This window comes from Sorex fumeus, unplaced genomic scaffold (assembly GCF_029834395.1).
Source record: "Sorex fumeus unplaced genomic scaffold, SorFum_2.1 ptg000152l, whole genome shotgun sequence".
NCBI classification, from domain to species: Eukaryota; Metazoa; Chordata; class Mammalia; order Eulipotyphla; family Soricidae; genus Sorex; species Sorex fumeus.
Genome location: NW_026606209.1, coordinates 421,351 through 443,528, shown reverse-complemented (window position 1 = coordinate 443,528; position 22,178 = coordinate 421,351). Strand labels below are relative to the sequence as shown.

The window sequence follows — 22,178 nt, the reverse complement described above, 5'->3', positions numbered from 1 at the left end:
TGACTGATGATAGGACCAATCACCCTAATCACTAGGCTCAAGAGCAGAAGTGAATTAGCACAGCTCGGCGGTCACAGAGACAGGCCACTTCCATGCATTCAGGGCCAAAGGAAAGAAGAGTGAAATGAAGAGGTTTAAAAAGAGACAACCAATATCGAATGTTTGGAAACGACTCCTTCCAATATTTTTTTCAAGTCATCGGAAAAGCTGAAAGCAACTAAAAACATGGAATTTAAGTCACCATCCCCACCACCACAAGGACAGCCTCTCTCGGGTCACAGGAACCTTCCTTCCTATGCCCTGCACCCTTGGTAATCTCAGTTCTGTCATCAGAGTCTATGGGTCTATTTTCAGTGAACACTGTCTATTCCTTACCTTGGATGATCTACCGATGAGATCATCCAGGAAGACTTAGCCTTCAAGTTCTTTTTCTTTTCTTTAAATACACTTGAAAATAGGTAGCCTACTTACACTTGGAGAAAAATGTTAAAAAGTTTTACAAGAAAATCTCCCTCGTGTTCCCAGCCTACCTATGGATAACCACTGATACTTCTACTAAATACTCCTTAGAACAATAGTATAATGCTGTACGACTGAACTACATCAGTTCTCCATTGATGGGCACGTACTTGTTTCAAGTCCTTTGCTGTTACAAAGAGCTGTGGTGTAAAAAACATTGTTGATGTGTTGTTTTCTAAATGTGAGATTAAGTAGATCTAACTTTCTACATTTAATTACAGTTCATTAAGCTTGTATTACTATCATTCTTTATCAATGGAAATGTACTTGCACATCTTGAATTTTAATACTTTGCTTAGCATGTTGTCAGTTAAAATTCTTGGAAAAAAATTTGAACCCACTGCAATAGCTCACTTATAAAAGTTCAGGAATCTTCCAGACTCACCCAAATCATCAATCTTTAAATGATCTTCAGCCACAACATCCAGAAAGGAGTCACCAACTTTTCCTTTGACATTCATGTTTCCCCATCATGCTTTATAACGTAGACAATGTTACTTTATCTTCTGAACTGGAAAAGGAAGCAGACCTTTTACTCATTTGAAAAGGTTCTTTCAAATAATTGTTTTTAGAACTTGGGGAGTCAAAGAAATAGTGTTGGGGTGTGTGTGTGCAAAAATATGTTCTTTTAGAGTCATTTTTTTTCTTTCCAAAACTGAACTCAGAAGGAGACACCACAAATCAAAGGCACGTCTCCACTCCTAGAGGAAGGGAAACTCCCACCATACAGGAAATAGCAAGGACATCATTGTAAGGCCTCAGTATAACACCTGCCACAACTCCCTGAAGTCATGGTCACAGCCATGTGGGGACATTTAGCAATCACTGCCATTTGTGAAGTCTGTTTTACTTTCACACAGCTTGCTGATGAAAGCTCTCTGCTCCTGTTCCTAAAGGACTATCCCAGCGCTGTGAGGCACTTCAGGCAACTCAAGTGCTTGTTGTGGAGGTCTCTGACAGGGAGCTGTCATTGAGACAGCAATGCGATGTTTTTCAGAGCATTTGAACATGGGTCCATACCGTGAACTCATCTAACACGGTCCTCCTCCACTGCTGAATTAACCGAATCACAGGCTAGAACTTCTCTGGGCTGTCATCGGAACCGAGGACATCTCCCTTGTCAAGTTAAACCCTCTGAGAGCTCAGACATTTTTCAGATGAGGAAAGTCATCATCCTTAGACAAACACTGAATTTCAGGCCACCCGAAGACATTCTTAAGGGTGACCAAAGACCCACAAAAATTTGCTGAATAATGTTACCGTTATAACGCAACCTACCAGACGCCTTTTTCTGACCTTTACCAATTAAGACACCTGTTTGCTGGTGAGGGTCAAGCTTCTCAAATGAATCACCCTAAAAAGGGATCTACAGAAGCACACCCTTAACGTGTGGTAGACTCAAGTAGGCAAGCTTTACCAAGCCTTTCTACAGCAGGGCCTTTCAGAAACTTAACTAGAATAAAACTCGAGTATATAAAAGCCTGATGAAAATATCCTTGACTACAATTGACATCAGATTATTATTAATGCTGTTGTGGGTTTTTTTTTTTTGAGGGGGGGAAGGGGCACACCCAGCATTGCTCAGGTCTTACGGAGGAGGCAACTCAGAAACACTGCCTCCAGAAAAGCACACAGACTATCTAGGCACTATTATTAACTGGCGGTGTTGAGTTCTGCAGATTATTCCAATTCTAAGAACTAGCAAACAGCTTTTTGCTCTGATTCCCAGAAGGAAACTGGGAAATACATAGGATCCTTTCAAATCCTCACCTGCTCAGCGCGCCTGCCCACACCGCCTGCCCACACGCTCAGCGTCCAGCTGGGCCCCATGGGCTGGCAAGGACCCCCACCCCCATGCCCGCCCCTCACCTGCTCTGAGCGCCCGCCCACACGCTCAGCATCCAGCTGGGCCCCAAGCACAGGCCACCTAGCAGCAGCTTGGCATGGCGGGCGCAGCCCAGGGCCTCGGAGGTGGCGTGCAGGAGCCGGGCAGTCTCCAAGGAGCCACCACCAGCGGTCGGCGGTCAACGCCCGTGACGCAGTCCGCACAGGCACGCAGGACACGGAGCCCGCCTCAGCGTGAGACCTGGGAGGTGGGGAGCGTGAGCCCGCAGTCCCAGCCAGGCCTGCCCCACCCGCCTTCCCGCTGACCTTTAAAGGCCAGAGCAACAGCGCTTTCCCCCTCCCGCCCCCACCAACTGGCCCCTAGCCACGCCCCCTAAGCGGGGGCATTATGACATACATTGTTTGATTATGTTCACAAGCCAGTTAGTTTCAGCCCTCAGGAAAGAAACACAGCCAAATGTTCTGGCCTGTTATTTACAACCTCAAGCATCTGGTGTCAAGTGGGTCTGGTGTCATCTGGTCTATGAGAAAAGACTGACTCTTCTGCTATACTAAGATTTAGGTTTTTTACTTAAGGCAGCTTAAAGAAAGAGATGTTGAGCCTCATTGAAACCAATCTGGACACACACGTCTTGTCTCGCCCATTTTCATGGTTCCCTGTATTCCTGACCGTTAGTGGGATAGTCTACATGGACTCGTCTGGTTTTTTTTTTTTTTTTTAAACAAACCTGGCCCAGTAAAATGAGGCTAGAATACCTGCAATGAGATGCTTTTTTCATTTAAGATTTCTTTTCCGTGGTTGAATTTTCTTTTTAGAACAACTACTTCTGGTCATTAGATTGAATCTGACAGTGTTCTGGATCAACGGTAATTATAGCAAAGCTATTGCATTTGTAAAAATTATTTATTCTCCTACATGTACTTCTTACCCTCTAAATGCTGATGACAGATGTCAAAGAGGCAAAAACCAGCTCAAATGGAAAGACCGTCAAAAAGAGTATCACCTTGTGCTTTCAAATACATTGAAGCATTTCGGTGTACAATAGTCCTTTCATTTGACATTTTTAACAAGATGCTGATACAGTGCAGCAAATATGCAAAGTCTTCTTTCACACAGTCTGTGAAGAAGACAGCTAATTTTTTTCAGTTCTGAGATACAAATGATTTAAAAAGAAATCAGGATGAACAAGTTTCAAAATGCAGAGTGTTCTGTGCATGAGTCCATTTTCTTTAATCTCTGAAAGAATAAAGTGGTAAGAAAACAAGACAAGATCTCCTGCTGCACTCTGATCTTCTCCACTGTGCTGGCCCAGACTCTATTCTGGCTTGGAAGGATGCAGGTGTTTCTTTACGGTGCCAACCTCCCAGTGGGTGAGCTGTTCCTCTGGCAGGTAGAGGCAGATGCTGCATAACTTGAAGATATTACCTTTATTTTTTGGAGTCTGCAAATGCTGTTGGTCGATAAAGAGAAACACTGACTGGTTGGGATTGTTGACAACAATTCCAGTCTTGTCCTTGTGGCTCAGTACATGCAGAAAGTGTTTTTCATAGTCACAGTGATGAAACTCAAATTTGGCATGAATGAGACGAAAAGGCTCATCAGATTCCTTCCAACTAGAAAACAGTAGACAGACAATTTTTTTCAATAACATTCTAAGGCCACAGAATGAAATACATCTCCTGAGTACAGTCAATGACATCCCTTCTCACAGACTGGTATCGAGGAGCAGGAAGCTGGACCACATCCTCCTTTAAAAGCTCTATGGAACTTTCCAAGGAATAGCTGGAATCCCGCACACCTTTTAGGATATTTTCTTATAATTATTCGTCATGACTGGTTTGACCTCAGACACTTCAAAACCTGCTGATTTTTTTCTTCTTCTCCTTGAATGCAAAGGTAATATACATCTTGAAGTCAAACTGGTCAGCTAGAGCTTCTTTTTCTTTCTAAGCTGAGCATGTAGTCTGTACAGAGCTTGTTTCTTCTACACGGACTCATCTTCACCATCTAGTCCGGCCCCAACAGAAAGAGACAGTGAGAGAGAAAGACAGAGAGAGACAGAGAGAAAGATACCGCCACTCCTCCAATAAGAAACTAGGAATAGTTCTCAAAAGCCAGAGTTTGAAAACAGGATTTGAAAACGGAAGTCCCTGGTTAGATGCTCAGTACCCTGTGGTCCCATGAACACTGCCAGCAACAACCTTTCACACCAAACCTGAAGTAGCTCCTGAGAACTAATAGGTGTGACCTCAAATCAAAAGCCAACGTTTGAAGTCATGGTTCCCACCACCAATTGAATGAATGTTCACAGCGCATTATATACTTAGGACCAAATCTTTGCTGGAATAAAAAACTAGCCACGATAACCCTGTGTGCATATTTCTGAGAATAAGACCTTCCTTGGGTCTAGAGTGACAGTGCAGTGGATAGAGCATTTGGTCCCCAAGGAACTGCTCAGAGTTGTTCCTGAGTTACAGAGCCAGGAGTAACCTCTGAGCATTTCCAGTCTGCTTCCCCGACGAAAATAGAAATGAAGAAAGCCCCCCAAAACACGGCTATAGAACGAAGAGCTGGAGTGCAGGCTTTGTGTCTGGGTTTAGTCTTGCACTGCATGGTTCACTCAGCACTGCCGGGAGTAATCCCAGACCACAGAGCTAGATTAGTCCGTGAACAATATGAGGTTCAATCCCTGGGGCAACCCATATGGTCTCATGAGCAGTACCAGGAGTAAATCTTGAGTGCGTAGCCAGGAGTAAGCCCTGAACATTGCCAGATGTGACTAAAAAAACAAAATCATAAGTACTTAGACCACCTGAAATAGAGCTGCGGGCAGGTCCTACAAGACACATTCCAGAGGAAGCTATTGCTGTCCCAAGGGATGGCAGATGACAACTCCATGTGAGATTCTTCCTCTGCAGCCACGCCAGTGAGAAGAACAGCTGTGAAGGTGGAAAACAATGAGATTGCTGGTTCTGACCCTGTCTAGGACTATGCGGATGGATGTGCTTATGCCTTACTTGATGCTGTTAATGTTCATTCATTTTCCCTTTCTCTTCCCTTTTCACTGTTGTAATGACCAGGATTTGCAGTGCTCCCACAGTTGGTTATGGTATTCACTGGGGTTACACGCATTTTGTTGTGGCATCTGCACACACTTGGATGCAGTGCACCACAGGTCATGTGGACTTGCTGAATCAAGCATCTTTCTAGTGTGGGAAGAACTACATCAGAGGAAGTGGGTGGGGGCTGGGGAAGGGACAAGGGACAGTCTGGAGTGAAGTGAGCGTGGGCAAGGAGGATCAGGGCACTCCTATGCCACTGTTCAGCAGCATAAGGACTCCATAAATTTCAAAGTGGATCCAGTCAATGGGTTTGCTGTGGTGCTATATCCAGGCTGGGGTGCCCACCTAATATAAAGGATCTTGAGTCAGGGTGTTTAGTGTGAATTCCCGGAGGTGACTGAAATGACTGGCAAGTTGGCTTCAAAGGGTCATTGAGAATAGAGAGCCGCAGGCCTGAGTCTGTTCTCAGTCATCGGGGTTCTAAGACACACGCCAAGAGAGGTGAAAAGACACAAGAAAGTACTGGCCGCTGGCCTCTGGCACTGAGTAAATCCCATCTCCTTCAAAGCCCGTGAACCAGCTGCCAGCATGGCTGGTGCATTCTCACTCTCCAGGCTGTAGGCCTTCCCTGACATCCCAGGCTGACACAGGGCCCTCCTGGGCATCGCCTCTTGATTTCCTGTGTGAATTCATCAGCATCTCCTTCATCATTTTGATTCCATGCTAATGATAAGCTTTCTCACAGAAGGTAAGCTCTGGAAGAGCAGGAATCGCACCTGCCTGTTCACCACAGCAACCTCAGAACCTACACAACCCAACACTCCGTTAACATGGAGAGGAGGGGGTAGCGGTCCCTCCTGGTTCTGTACTCGGGGGTCACTCCTGGTGATGAAGATATGCTGTGCTAAGGACAAAACTGTGTGCGAAGCAAACCTCTTCACCTCTCTCGAGCCACTCGTTGAACATGTAATAAATACTGTTGAATTAATCAAATTGTTATTCTGGGTTGTTTTTCCAATGGACTCGTTTCCATTTTGTATAGCCCCCATCATCAATATGTTGGCCCCTTGGTCTTACCATTTATGTTATTTTCATCTGAGGTCGGACCCTGACTGAGAAATGTTTTACTAGGCTAAGGATGTTTTTATAACTTTTTCTCCCCTCTGCTGGCCAAGGAGTTTTGATCATCATCTTTAAAAACATTTTGTGATGGGGGAGAATTGGGCTATACCCGAAGCTGCTCAGGGCCTACTCCTTATTCCTTCGCTCAGGGCTTCCTTCTAGAGGTACTCATGGGACCACATGTGGTGCCAGAAACCGAAGTGAGATTAGAAGCAGGTATGGCAAGTGCCTTGCCCCCTCCACATCTCTAATCCTAGATACATCTTCTCCATGAACACTCTAAGATATCTACTCTGTCACTGTCATCCTGTTGTTCATTGATTTGCTCGAGCGGGCCCCAGTAACGTCTCCATTCGTCCCAGCCCTGAGAGTGTATCAGCCTCTCCTTACTCGTCCTTCCCAACGGTGCCTTATGGGAGGCTCTTTCAGGGTCAGGGCAATGAGACCCACTATTAGAACATTTACTCTAGGTAAGTTAAAGTTGAATTTGGGCCTAAGAGAAAGAACACAGTGGCTAAGGCACTTGTCTTGCACACAGCCAATCGGCTTCAATCCCCAGCATCCCATATGGTTCCCTGAGCCCCCGCCAGGAGTGATTCCTGAGTGCAGAGACAGGAGTAATCCCTGAGCACCACCGGGGGTGGCCCCAAAGCAAAAATCAAACCAAGAAAAACCTGAAGGGGGTTATGCGATTTATCAAAGTCTGTAGCAAAGCTGAGTAAACTGAATTTTGTTAACTGAGCAGCAGTGCTCATGCTGCTAAGGGTTTTACAGGAAAGAGGAGAAGGTGAAAAAAAGAACTTAGAAGAAGAGGGGCTGTAACTCCGACTCTTTCTGGTGGCACTAAGGAGACATGAGGTTCTGGAGATCAAGTCTGGGGTTGCTGCATGCTGAGCTGAGCATCCACCCTGGAGAGCTCTCTCTCTCTCTCTCTCTCTCTCTCTCTCTCTCTCTCTCTCAATCTCTCTCTGCCCCTGGCACTTTTTAATGCTCTGACATCTGCTCTCATGCCAGCTGTTTTAGCATATTCAAAATTAACTGTTGCTTTCTGAAATTCTGATTTTTAAAAAATTTCTATTAGTAAAACACCATGAGGTACAGTTGTAGACTTACAAATGTTTGTGATTGAGTTTCAATTATACAGTGATCAAGTACCCATCCCTCCACCAGTGCCCAATTTCCACCACCATGGATCCCAGTATCCCTACCCCCCCCCCATTGCCCCTCCCCCCCACCCTGCCTCTGTGGCAGGGCATTTCCTTTTGTTCTCTCTCTCCTTTTCAGTGCTGTGGTTTTCAAAAGACGCATTGAGTGACAATCATGTTCGATCTATAGTCTACTTTCAGCATGCTTCTCCCATCCTGGGAGGATTCTCCTATCACTAATCTAATCATCTAATCTTTGATAAAGGAGCAAGAAATGTGAAGTGGAATAAGGAAAGCCTCTTTAACAAATAGTGCTGGCAAAACTGGATGGCTACATGCAAAAAAAATGGACTTAGATCCTGCCTAACACCGTGTACAAAATTAAGATCAAAATGGATTGAAGACTTCAACATCAGACCTGAATCCATAAGGTACATTGAAGACAAAGTTGCAAAACCCTCCATGACATTGAAGCTAATGGTATCTTCAAAGATGTCACATCACTGGCCAAGCAAGTGAAAACAGAGATAGACAAATGGGACTATTTTAAACTAAGAAGCTTCTGCACTTCAAAAGAAACAGTGACCAAAGTACAAAGACAGTCTACAGAAAGGGAAAGGATATTTGCCCAATACACATCCAACAAGGGGTTGATATCAAGGATATATAAAGTACTAGTTGAAGTCCACAAGTAGAAAACATCCAACACCATCAAAAAATGGGGAGATGAAATAAACAGACACTTTCTCAAAGAAGACATCGAATGGCAAAAAAGGTACATGAGAAAATGCTCTACATCATTAATCATCAGAGAGATGCAGATCAAAACCACAATGAGATATCAATGCACACCACAGAGACTGGCCCACATCCAAAAGAACAAAAGCAATCAGTGCTGGCGCGGATGTGGCGAGAAAGGGACCCTCCTTCACTGCTGGTTCAGCTGACTGGTTCAGCCCTTTTGGAAAACAGTATGGACGATTCTCAAAAAATTAGAAACTGAGCTCCCATTTGACCCAGCAATACCACTCCTGGGACTATATCTCAGAGAGGCAAAAAAGTATAGTCGAAGTGACATCTGCACCTGTTTGTTCATTGCAGCACTCTTTACAATAGCCAGAATCTGGAAAAAACCTGAGTGCCCCAAAACAGATGACTGAAATTCTGGTTTTAAAGAAGAAACAGGAATTATGACTTCTTTCTTTTCCCACAGCTTTCTTCCCGCACAGCTCAGACTTCCCTTTCATCCCTTCTCCCTTCTATGCCCTTTGTGTAAATTTCAAGCAAAAATTAGAATGTTCTTACAGGATTCTGGATGAGAATATCTGGTGCTGGGTGAGTATCAGATCATCCAAGAAAAGTTACTTCCAATAGATGAAAAGTAATGAAAGAGAAGTCACAAAAATTTAAATCTGTCCCTTCCAAAGGGAGCGCTTGAATTCCAGAGATGCATATGATTATGTCAGCAGAAGGGAGGACATTCAGAAATGGAGTAGAAAGCATCCAAATGATAGCAACCCCTATATAAAAAGAAACAGTGTTGGGAAATTGACAACCTCCCATCTTGGTACTTGAGGGAAAACTGTGATTTATGTTCTTGAGTTTTCAGGACCTATGGGAGAGCAGGCCTGCATGCTGACTCAGGTCCCAATCCCAGCACCCCGTATGATCCCCCAAGCACTGCCAGGAGTGCACCCTGAGCTCAGAGTCAAGAGTAAGCCCGAAGCACAGCAGGTATGGCCCAATCTCCCCTCCATCAAATCCCCCCGTTCTTGTAATAATATGAAGGTCACACTTAAGTCTAAAACCGGTCAGGATGTAGGTCAGCAACAGAGCATTTGCCTTGCACGTGTGAGAGCCTGAGTTTGATTTCCAGGAATACAAAAGTAACAAACAAAAAACATAAGCAAGAGACTATAGATAAAAGACTCAGCTTAAAATCTCAAGTTTTCAGAACTCATATTCTTCCAAGTGCATCTCCGAACCCCACTGCAAGACGTGACTCATACATACAAAGTCCACAAAGAAATGGGAAATTACCCTGGTTTCAAGCACAAACAATTCTTCTGACATACTAAAGTGTTCCCTAAGTGAAAGTGAAAAGAAGACTCCAGGAGAAAGCCTTCTTCAAAACTAACTCAGAAATCACCACAAAGGCCTCCGACTGCCTGCTTTGGGTCTGACAGAAGTAGGGGCACCACTTTCTCCTTTTTCCAAAATCGGTTTCAGGCTGGTCCCTGGAATGTCTAGTGCAGGACTGCTTTGTTTGCCTTCTTTGCGACAATACTTCAGAGGCTGGAAGCCCAGTTAGAATGGAAGGGAATCATTCCTACACCACACATTTCTCCCACTGTTGTCTGGGGGAGTAAGGCTGATTTGTGCCTGTAATGCTCTGTCTGTGCTTGAAAACTAGGGTGCCCATTAGAGCAGGAGTGACAGAGGAGAAGGATTTCTGGTTTTTCACGCAATATTGAGTGTGTAACTCGTGTTGTACAGAATTCAGAAAGCAAAGGAAATTCCCCCAAATTATACCCGTTTTGTAAATCTTTTCGTAAAATTTAAAATTTTTAATGACTGATGTTTTAGAAGTTTCATTCTGAAACAAATTCCCACTATAACAAGCTTTAAAGGTGAAAAAATATAAAGGTGCTAGGGACTTAAAAACAATGGGGAAAAAAACCAGAGAAAAGACCATTATTAAATGTTATTAAATGCTCACCCTCTGCTATTTAAAATTCTTAGAGAAATGGGCCCAGGGAGAGATGGAAACGCCCACATCGCCATCACGTGGGGATTAGGTGGAACTACTGCAGCCCGACTTGTCCCAGGCTTCAGATTTCCTAACCCTCAGCTCAGATAGAGAAGGGAGCACCAAATAAAGGGTGTTGGGAGGATCCACCCAGGATGGGAGAAGCATGCAGAAAGTAGACTATAGACCAAACATGATTTCCACTCAATGCCTCTTTTAAAAACCACAGCACCCGAAAGGAGAGAGAGAACAAAAGGGAATGCCCTGCCAAAGAGGTATGTGTGTGGGGGGGATGGTGGGGAGGGATGCAGGGATCCGTAATGGTGGAAAATGGGCACTGGTGGAGGGATGGGTACTTGATCAGGGTATAATCAAAACACAAGCACAAAAATTTGTAAGTCTACAACTGTACCTCATGGTGTTTCACTAATAAAAATTAAAAAGAAAAATGTTCTCAGCACAAGAAAAGAATTTAACTATATGTAGTGACATACATTAACTAGACTTACTCTCTAAATTATTTTAAAATGTACACAAATACTGAATCATTGTGTTATATACAGAAATCAATAGAAAAGTGTATGTGAGCCTTAATTATATTTTATAATGATATTTCACATTATAGCACAGTGGTAGGGCGTTTGCCTTGCACGCAGCAAACATGGCCAACCCACGTTCGATTCCTCCGCCCCTCTTGGAGAGCCCGGCAAGCTACCGAGAGTATCTCACCCACACGGCAGAGCCTGGCAATCTCCCTGTGACGTATTCGATATGCCAAACACAGTAACAACAAAGTCTCCAATGGAGACGTTACTGGGCCCGCTCGAGCAAATCGACGAACAACGGGAGGGCCTTTACCTTTAAATGATATTTCAGTATATCCTACAATAAATGATACCTTGTTTTAGTTTCTGTAAAAAAAGAGACGTCGTGCCCTTTTCTTTGCTTCAAAGCTAGGTAGCATTGTAGCACTGTCCTCCCTTCACAGATTTTCTCCAACAGGCACCGGTAACGTCTCCATTGTGAGACTTGTTGTTTCTGTTTTTTGGTATATCAAATATGCTACGGGTAGCTTGCCAGGCTCGGCCGTGAAGGCGGGATACTCTCAGTAGCTTGCGGGGCTCTCCAAGAGGGACAGAGGAATCAAACCCGGGTCAGCCATGCGCAAGGCAAACGCCCTACCTGCTGTGCTATAGCTCCAGCCCAGTGGATCACAGCCAGTTACAGATTTCAGTGTTAGGTATAGGGTCATTAGGAAACAAGTAAGCAGTTTGGCCGTTGCAGCGGGAGCAGAGCGGTTAAGGGCTCTTTGTTTGCATGCATGGGACCCAGATCCTTTCGTACATTCCCCATACAGTTCTACAGCCATTCCGAAGTGATTCTTGAGTGCAGAGTCAGGAGAACCCCCTGAACATATCCATGTGTGGCCCCAACCATAAACAAACAAACAAGAAAATGAAAACAAAGCAGTCTCAGATGCTTGATGGCGAACTCCCTCATTCTGAGCTGGATCTTCCTCCATCCCCCACATCTTTATAGAAGAGGGTTGGGGCACCCTCACAATGTGGGTGGAGTGTGGGTTGTCCCTTGTAGGAAACATTCAAAGGGCACAGCCGCAGACATCGAAGGTGGGTTCAGAATTTTATTGCTCAGAGCGAAGAGAACAAAAAAAGAAAAGAGCCTTGCTTTGCTTCTTCCAGACCAGGTTCCAACCCCTGCAACCCTTCTTGTCCAGAGACCAAGCTGGGGCAACCCACCCGGGCACCCCGAGGAGATTCAGATATGTACCCCACAAAAGTCTGAAGGCGGGAATCGGACCTTGGTCACCCGCGGGAAAGACAAGCACCCGCGACACTCTCCTATCGCTGCACCTGTGGAAGCTGTGTGCTTAATGACCCCATACTTAACACTGAAGGAAACCCAAGGGAGGAAAATTCTTAAGAGAAAGGGGTCTGTGGAGGGGCAAAAACGCGGCACACCGCCATCTCGTGGCAGTTAGGCTGAACTACCGCGGCCCGACTTCTTCCATGCTTGATTTCCAGCCCTTTGCTTCAATATGGGGTCATCAAGCAGGCAGCTTGGGCGGCTGCAGCAGGAGCAGAGCGGTTAGGGCTCTGCCTTGCAGACACAAGGCCCTGGTTCTTTCTTTGGCTCCCCATACAGTCCCACCGTCATGATGGAGCGATTCCTGAGTGCAGAACCAGGAGAAGCCCTGAGCGTTTCTGGGTTTGTGACCCCCAAACTATGAACAAGTCAAATAACATGGACACAGCCTCAGTTCGTGATGGTGGATTCCCTCACCCCAACTTGGGGGACTCTGAGCTGTATCTTGCTGTATCCCTGACCCTTATTCCTTGTAGAGGAGGGTTGGGACACCCTCAGAACATGGGGTGGTGGTGTGTGGGGTTGACTATAATTGGAAACCTTTCCAAAGGGCTGGATCAAAGGCAGAGCAAAGTGGGTATAGACCATTTTTTGTTCACCTCAATGAGTAAAGCAAAACACATAAAAATAAACTTAATTAAAATAAGCAGAAGTTCATGGCTAACTTTAATAGCAAGCACTTATAAGGGTCCCCAGAACCCCGCGAACCCACATCAAACCCCCAAATAAAATAATTCTTGGAAGAGTGAGTGGTGTATTTAGAATTTCCAGGGAAGGAGGTTGCCTGGTCTTTGGCTCATTATCACTGTTTTAATCAAAATTCTTTTTAACCTACTCCCATTTCTCTGATGGTAGGCAATCTCACCCCAAACTTTTGGAGATCCTGAAGTTGAATCTAACCTCTGTCACCATCCTTCACAGACTTGGGACTTCTCATGTATATAGGAAGCCCCAAATTCTCTGCGATAGGGAAAGATGGCACCCTTGGAAAAGTGGAGCGTAGGGGTGTGGGGGTGATAGACTGGAGACCTGTAAAAATGGTTGATTTGGAGAGATCATACTATGGTATGGCACAATCGTCTACTGTGCTCACCCTGGGTTCTGTCTCAGCACCATATCATACCCCTGAGCCCACCAAGAAGCTGTTGGGGCCACCCACAGCCCACAGTAAATAAAGCCAGAGACTAGCTTGGCCAGTCAGTGCGGGGGACTAAGGAGAGGGACAAGGGTGCAACTCCACTGTGCAGAAATTCTTTTTTGTTTTATTAATCAGAAATTCTGAGGATCCTGGGAGGTCTAGTTCTGGAGGAAAGTCGGGACTAGGGTTGGACATTTCTTAGAGGAATGTCCCTGGGGAGGGGAGGAAACGCCCCACAGCGCCCTCTCGTGGTGCATCGGCGGAAGAGCCGTGGCCAGGCTTTCCTGCCTGAAGATTTCCAGCCCTTGGGTTTGCTTCCATATTAACCTGCGGGTCACAAAGAATCAAGAAGGCGGCCTCAGGCCGTGCAGCGGTAGCCGAACATTGAGGGCGTTTGACTCGCATGGGGCGATCCCTGTGTCAGGATGAACCCAGCAGCCTGGCCAGTGCTTTGCCCGAAGTAGAATCTCTCCCTCTAAGCCCGTTCGCAAACAGTTCCTGTCGCGGTCATCCCCACACCTCGCGGTTTTCCGTAGAGGAAGGAGCTGGAAGCAAGACTCAGCTCGGCACCCCCAAGTTCGGCGTGAAGGAATGCGCCGCGAAAGTCGCATTCTGTTTGCTTGTGTTTTGCGGACCACACGGGCGGTATTCGAGGGTTATTCCTGCCCCTGCACTCAGGAATCACTCCTGACTGTGCTGGGGGAACCTATGGGTTGATCGCCCCATACAAGACCAGCGCCTTCGTGGCTCACTGTTAGATCCTTGACCTTTGATCCTTCATGACCCCGTATTAACACTGAAGCAAAGAAAATTTTTTCTGTTTTTCCCTTTTTGGGTCACACCCGCAACGCACAGGGGTTCCTCACGGCTTTGCACTCAGGAGTTAAGTCCTGGCAGTGCTCCGGGGACCATATGGGATGCTGGGAATCGAAGCCGGTGGACCCAGGTACCGGGCAAACGCCTTACCCGGGTACTAGAGCTCCAACGCAGGAGCTGGAAATCTTAAACTTGGGAATAGCCGCCCCGGTAGTTCCGCCTAGCCGCCACGTGATGGCGCTAGGCGAGGGCGTTTCCGTCCCTCCTCAGGACCGTGTCTCTAAGAATTTTCCACCCTTGGGTTTGCTTCAGTGTTAAGTATGGGGTAATTAAGGGTCAAACGCAGCTTTGACAGGCAGCAGTTGGATAGCCATGCGGATACTTGTGTTTCATGCGGGTGAACAGGGTTCGATTCCCACCTTCAGACTTTTGTGGGGTACATAGCTGAATCTCCTGGGGAGGTTCAGGTGGGTTCCCCAGCTTGTTCTCTAGACAAAGAGGGGTGCAGGGGGTTGATCCTTGTCTGGAACGAGCAAGGCAAAGTTTTATATATATATATATATATTTTTTTTTTCTTCGCTCTGAGCAAGAACAGTTCTGAACCCACTTTGTGATGTCTGTGAACGAGCCCTCTGGATGTTTCCTGCTATGAGCAACACACACTCCATCACCCCACAATCTGAGGGTTCCCCAACCCTCTTCTACAAGGACGTGGGCGATGGACGAAGATACAACTCAGAATCCCTCAAGGGAGGGAATTCGCCATCAAGGACTGCTTTGTTTTAATTTTCCTGTTTGATTGTTTATGGTTGGGGACACACCAAAAGATGCTCAGGGCACTCTCAGGAATGCCGCCGGGCACGACTCGAGGGCCATATGGGAAGCCAAGTGACAGACAACGGTTCTGTGAATGCAAGGAAAGTGTCCTAACCGCTAACCTACTGCTGCACCGCCCGAAGCTGCCTGCTTGATCCTAATTACCCCAGGCCTAACACTGAAGCAAGCCCAAGGGTGGAAAATTCTTAGAGAAAAGGGCCTGGGAGGGATGAAAACGCCCCACAGCGCCATCTCGTGACCCGGAACGAACTCCCAGCCTCCATTTTTCTTGCTTGAAGTCAAAAATTGGTTTGGTTTTGTTTGGGTTTTGGGAGTCACACCTGGTTATGCTCAAGGGTTACTCCTGGCTCTGCGCTCAAGAATTACACGTGGCAGTGCCACGCCCCAAAGTCACAGCAGCTGCCCTGCAGCAGCCAACCTAGGTTCACCCTCAGCATCCCATAGCGTTCCCCAAGCACCGCAAGGAGTGATCCCTGAGCACAGAGCGAGGAGTACCCCTGAACACTTCCTGGTGTGGTCGCCAAACAAAAGAAAACAAAGCAAAAACAGCTTACCAAATCCATTGACTTAGGAGGAAAATGCTGCTCAGATGTGGAAAACCAAGCATTCTGGCCATGATTGGTGGTGATTAGAAATCATTATTGGTAGGATAAATAGTAAGTTGCAGACAGAGAAGGAATTCTGATAACACGCTATTTGGTTTCGTGGTGAGAGTACTTTAAATGCTTATAATATTTCTGTAATGATCCAAATTCATGTTTCATTTAACTAGACATGTTATGTTTCTTGGAAAAGAAAGGGTTAGAACTGGATAAAAATTCAAAGGTCTCAGCAATTCAATTTTCCCTCATGGATTGTAGTGTACATTTTTTGTTTTGGGATTTTTTTAGTTTTATTTATTTATTTTTTGCTTTTTGGGTCACACCCAGCGATGCTCAGGGGTGACTCCTGGTTCTGCACTCAGGAATTACTCCTGGCGGTGCAGGGGAGACCAAATGTGATGCTGGGGATCAAACCCAGGTTGGCCGCCTGCAAGGCCAACTCCCTACCTGTTGTGCTATTGCTATTGCTCCGGCCCCTGTAGTCTATATTATTTTCTGATACATGTTCAAAGATTTATGTACCAAAAAAGTCACTACATCATTGAACAAGAACTGACAAAGAAAGACAACATAAGTCACCATCAGTTGGAAAGTGCTTAAACAGCTGGTTAAGTGAAGCATTGCTAAAGCATCAACAGTCAATCCAGCCCCCCGTTCCTCCCCCGGTGCGCGGCCCTGCGGAGCCAGCCAACTGGCCAGGCTCCCCTTCCTGGCCATAACGGGCGGGCGAGCTGCCCTGAGGAGGCGGGGAGGGGACGGCTGGGCTGGCGGGTGGGCGGGCGGGCACACGATAATAAAGAACTTCTGAGTGCCCCCCAACTGCATGCGCTTGAGCACGCAGTCCGACCTGGCCTTCTTCAGGTTCCCGCGGGACCAGGCCAGGTGCCAGAAATGGGTGGAGAATTGTAGAACAGCAGACTTAGATGGTAAAACACCAGATCAACTAAATAAACATTATCGATTATGTGCCAAACACTTTGAGACCTCTACGACCTGTAGAACTCTAAGTAATAGATACATTTTGCAAAAGTAGAAAATGAACGCTATGAAAATGGACGGAAGTGTCTCAAAGCTTACCTGAGCAACACTTTGAGAGACCAGGGGTCGAATAACTGGGCTTTGCTTAATATAAATTTTGATATAAAACATGATTTGGATTTAATGGTGAACACATATATCAAACTCTACACAACTAAGTCAGAGCTTCCTGCAGATAATTCAGAAACCATTGGAAACACCGAAGAGATTTTAAAATAGGGTTTATCTTCCATTTGAAAGCATCTTACAGAAAAGCTATGTTGTATGTAGGCCACCCAGTCACTGACTGTCTTGACCAGTAGGTCTCCCATTGAGTATGTTCATTTGTACTCCTATTTAAGTGGCTCCAGTTTGAATTCCTGCTTTGGAGACCGAACTGTTCTAAAATATAGCATTGAAAGTGTCACATCACATTTCAGTGTGAAGTCTGCTAGTGGCTCTAGAGTTGTTTTTAGTTATTTTAGACATAACATTATCACTGTGGATGCGATATGTGGGTATGGAGTTACCAGTTCCTTGAAGAAATAAATTGGAGGTTGTGTGGGAGGAATTCATTTTTAAAATGTTACGTTAAAGCTCACAACTGACCTTTGACTGATAAGAGTTCTAAGTGTTACTGCTCAAAACCTGTACTGGACAATTAAGAGTATTACCAGAGAAACTTGAGCTTGCCAAAGTGTAGATTTTAAGTGAAGATTTTGTCTTTAGCAAGTGAACTTAAAGAAACAGACGAGTCTGCCATTGTTGTTCCATAACTGGTTGTTGCTGTTTGCATTCCTTTGTTGAGCCTACAGAAGCTTTTAGCAAGTGTATCTTGAACTTGTGTTTCATGGTCAAGATAGGATCAGAGGCCATGGATACTGACAACTGATTTGTTTTGCTTTCAAGTCTGTTCTCCATGACTATTATCTACTGCCTCCTCTTGATTTATAAGTAAAACTAGGAGAAGACACAAGAATTATTGTTTTGTGGGCTTCTGGGAATTAAATGAAAATATTGCAGTTAATTTTGGTGAAGGAAATCAATTTTGTATAGTTTATTTCAACGTAAATAAAATGTGAATTTTGTTTTTAAAAAGTCAATCTAATAGATTCTAACATGAAGTCTCTTCACTTAAGAAACTGAAACAAAAGATGAACAAATTGAAGACTAGCACTAAATTGGAAAGTAAAATCAATTCAAATATCACCCTACAAACAGGTGAAAACATCAAATCTTGTGCGGGGACACAGACTCGAGGGGTATACTCAACGAATGGAGTTTTTGGATAAGAATTGGGATCATCAGGCTAGGGATAAGTTAGAGACTAAATCTGTACTACATACCATTTTGTCACTTGAAATATCATTCTAGAAGTAATATAAGAACTGTGGTGGAGGGTCCTGGACACTTTGACAGTGGTGAAGGTGCAGTGACTTTGGACAACAGTGCCATACAGTTAAATGCTATTAAGGTATTGAAACTATTTAGGTTTAACAATACAGGTGAAACTAAACTATAAAATGAGATGAAATGTTATGCTCAGCAATAATTACAATTTAAATGAATAACTTGAACATCTCAAAGAAATGGAAACATAAATAATACAGCTGTGAACCATGAAAGATCAGCACTCGTGTCCTCACTCCTTAGCCTATAGATTGAAAGATAAGCATTTACGTACATCACATCCAGTGTCAGCACAAGCAAGGTTATAGCTGGAATCATTAAGCCTTAGGTAATCTCCCTTGACCATCCTCATTTGAGTTACCCAAGTCTGCAGGGTGCTTTAGTGAGAGAATACATTTCAGGAACAGTAAATACACCTGAATCCTATCACACTTGGTTTAGAAAGATGTTATGCCCTGTTCACTTTCCAAGTCCCCTCTCCCCCAGGTGCAAAGCAGCCAAGCAGTTTTACAGAAAGCAATGTTGCAAGTTAGCTGAAGCACGCAAAAATTTGATGCCCTAATATGGATTCTTTCATATCCTTTTCTCTCTGGCTTGTATCACTTAGCACAAGGAACGGAAAAACGAATTAGTCTCTTAAATAGCTCACCTTAACACTATCATCTTAAGCAGCATTCTGTCATTTTAGCATATGGCCTGTAGGTGGCAGCAACAGCATTCTATGGAATCTCCATACTGCCCTTTCAGGGAGCGCATTTCATAGGAGGGTCCGAGTGTTCCTTCCTTCCTTCCTTCCCTCCCTTCCTCCTTCCCTCCCTCCCTCCCTCCCTCCCTTCCTTCCTTCCTTCCTTCCCTCCCTTCCTCCTTCCCTCCCTCCCTCCCTCCCTTCCTTCCTTCCTTCCTTCCTTCCTTCCTTCCTTCCTTCTTTCCTCCTTCCCTTTTCTTTCCTCCTTCCCTTCTTTTCTTTCTTAATTTCTTCTTTCTTTTCTTTCTTTCACTCTTCCTTCATTTTTTAAAATTTGTTTCTGTTTTTGTTTGAGGTCCACACATGGTGATGCTCAGGTGTTACTCCTGACTCTGCACTCGGGGATTACTCCTAGCAGTGCTTGGGTAACCATATGGGATTTAGGGAGTCCAGGGTAAGTCACATGGAAGGAAAGTGCTCTGCCCACTCTACTATCTTTCCAGCCCCATATATTTCTTTTCATAAGAATATTTTCTTGAAATATCTACTTATAAATTTATACAAATTTATACTTGAGTGGACTCTAAGTACTCTTGAATATAGTTATGAAAAAAGAAGCTACAAATCTCAGGATGGAAACACTGAAAAAATCTTCAGCAGAATGTGAATGATTGCCCCTCTGCTGTAGAACAATTGGTTTTCAGTTGGTTTTCCTCTCTGTGCCTTTCCAGGTTTTTCTACAAAAATCCTGGCATGCTGACCTCATTCCCTGCCTATCCTGACCAGAGGAGCCTCCTTCAGAGGTCTGGAGCATGGAAGTTGGTGTCCTATGTTACCCAGCATCCAAACACTGGCGATCTCACCAAACACTTCCTTTTCCAAAGTTGGAATGCAAATAATGAAAATGGCATTCGTTTCATAATAGCGTTGTTGAGGCAGATATGGGGAAGGGGGGCGCTACAGGATCTCTTTAGTACTCTTCCAATCCAGAAGCTGATTTTTCATGATGTTAATAAAGCTTATGCTTCAAGACCCCTCGCCTCACTTGAAGTAGTCCCTCTCCAAACATTCAATTTCTGAATACACAGTACTGTGATTTCCTTAGAAGACCCATCACTCCTCTGGTTACAGAATGTACCAGACACTGAGACCCAGTCTAGCCAAAGCTCTGGACAACTTTAATAGCCTTGTATGAGGGCTGCAGTTTTGTACAGTGGGCAGGGCATTTGCCTTGCACACAGCCAAGCTGGACTTGACCCCCAGCATCCCATATGGCTTCCTGAGCCCCACCAGGAGCAATCCCTGAACACAGTGCTAGGAGTAAGCCCTGAACTCAGAACTGACAGAGCCAGGTAAAAGCCCTGAGCACTACAGAGTGTAGCCCCTAAATAAAACAAAAAGAATCTAAAACAAAAACAAAATCCAAAATCATCTTCTCACAAGTTTCTTCAAAAGATGGACAAAGTGCATTAAGCATATTTGCTTTTTATTGGTTGTTCTCTATCTCTGTTTCTCTCTGTCTCTCTCTGTCTCTGTCTCTTTCTGTCTGTCTCTCTCACCTACATTCATCCACAAATAGGTTCTTCCCATCAAAGTAACAGACAAGTCCCTTTTGGCCAGAACATCTTCCAGTAAATCACAAAAAAGATTAACACAAAGAGGAAGAGGAGGGGCACCCGCTCTATGTTCTCTAGACCTTTAAGAAAACATGAGGTTAAAAAAACCCCCAAAAACTTGAGGTTGTTCCTTTGGCCACATACATGCAGATCCACAAGAAAGGTAAACTCGTAGACATAAGGGGAATGGGCATTGTCCCAAAAAAGAATTACTCCAGAAAAGTTTTTTTTTTTTGTAGGAGTACTGCTATTTATTCAGCCACTGATTAGCTGATTGAATTGTGCATGAACTCCACCTTACTTTTTTTTCCATTTTGTATAATTTTATTTATTGAATCACCGTGAGAGCAGTTACAAAGCTTTTGGGTCTAAGTCTCAGTCATACAATGAAACACCCGTACCTTCACCAGTGCCCATTCTCCACCCCCAACAACCCCAGTATACCCCCATACCACACCCTCCCCCTGCCTGTGGGGCAGATGATTTCCACATTACTCTCTATGATCACATTCACTATTTCGATACCAGACCCACCATTATTTGAAATTTTACCCCAACACTCAGATCTGCTGAAAAGGCAACAATAGATAATTTGTTCTATTGCTGGTTATGAATAACATATGATGTCATGTGGCTGCAGTAGGCCCATGTGGTTTTGAAATTCCGAAATTTTAACACTTAAATCTGGAGTGATTTCTGCCAAAAGCCACTGGGTTTAGAGATCTGCTCCTGAGTCTCTGGGATCAGGACCGTTGAGCAGCTTGATGAGGAGCCAGAGAGGCCGTTCGTGGGCGATGACTTGGGGTCTCGTTAGGGTGGGGAGGACAGGCCCGGTTTCCCCCCCCCCCCCCCATCCCGTGAGGCCCAACAAGTTTTCTGCAGGCCCAAGCCTGACTGTCCAATGGCCTCTGGAGGATGACAGCCACAAAAGTTTTTAACTGAGAGCACCTACAATGTTACCTAGCATGCTACTGGCATTGTCATAAACCAACAAGTCAAGGGCCAAACATGACGGAAAGTTAAGGAAATAGTTCACATCCAAGAGAAAGTGACGTTACCAGTCTCTCAATTTTCACTGGAGAATACGATGTGTTTTGCAAATCAAGTCATTTGCAGCACTTACATTACATTCTCTGTACTCTTCTTTGCTGACTTCCTTATAGTAGTGATATCGCTTGGAATATGAGAACTTAGTCCACAGCTCCCTCATTGTCGTTAATCGTATTTCTTGCCTTTGTCTGATTTTGCTTGAGCTCGAGCGGGCCCAGTAACGTCTCTACTGGAGACTTTGTTGTTACTGTGTTTGGCATATCGCATACGTCCCGGGGAGCTTGCCAGGCTCTGCCATGCGGGCGAGATACTCTCGGTAGCTTGCCGGGCTCTCCGAGAGGGGCAGAGGAATCGAACTTGTGTCGGCCATGTTGGCTGTGTGCAAGGCAAACACCCTACTCGCTGTGCTTTGTTTTGTCCTTTTTTCCATGATCCATTACATAGCCTTCTTGAGTCGAGAAGTCTATTTTGTGCTAAGATTGTAATAAACCAACAAGTCAGGGACAAGATTCTTGCCGAGAGAATGACTGTTCATCGTGAGCATATTAAGCACTCTAAGAGATGAGTCAGCTGTCTGAAACAGGGGCAGGAAAATGGTGCGAAAAACAAGGAAGCCAGAAAGAAAGAGACTCTGGCTCAGCTGACGTGCCAGCCTGCTCCACCCAGAGAAACAAAGAGCC

The 22,178-nt window shown here is 45.0% G+C and overlaps 1 pseudogene; it reads right to left on the bottom strand.

Moving 5' to 3' along the window:
* Positions 1–3,680: 3,680 nt before the first annotated feature.
* Positions 3,681–21,658, bottom strand: LOC130016328 (uncharacterized protein C6orf62 homolog; annotated as a pseudogene).
* Positions 21,659–22,178: the final 520 nt, after the last annotated feature.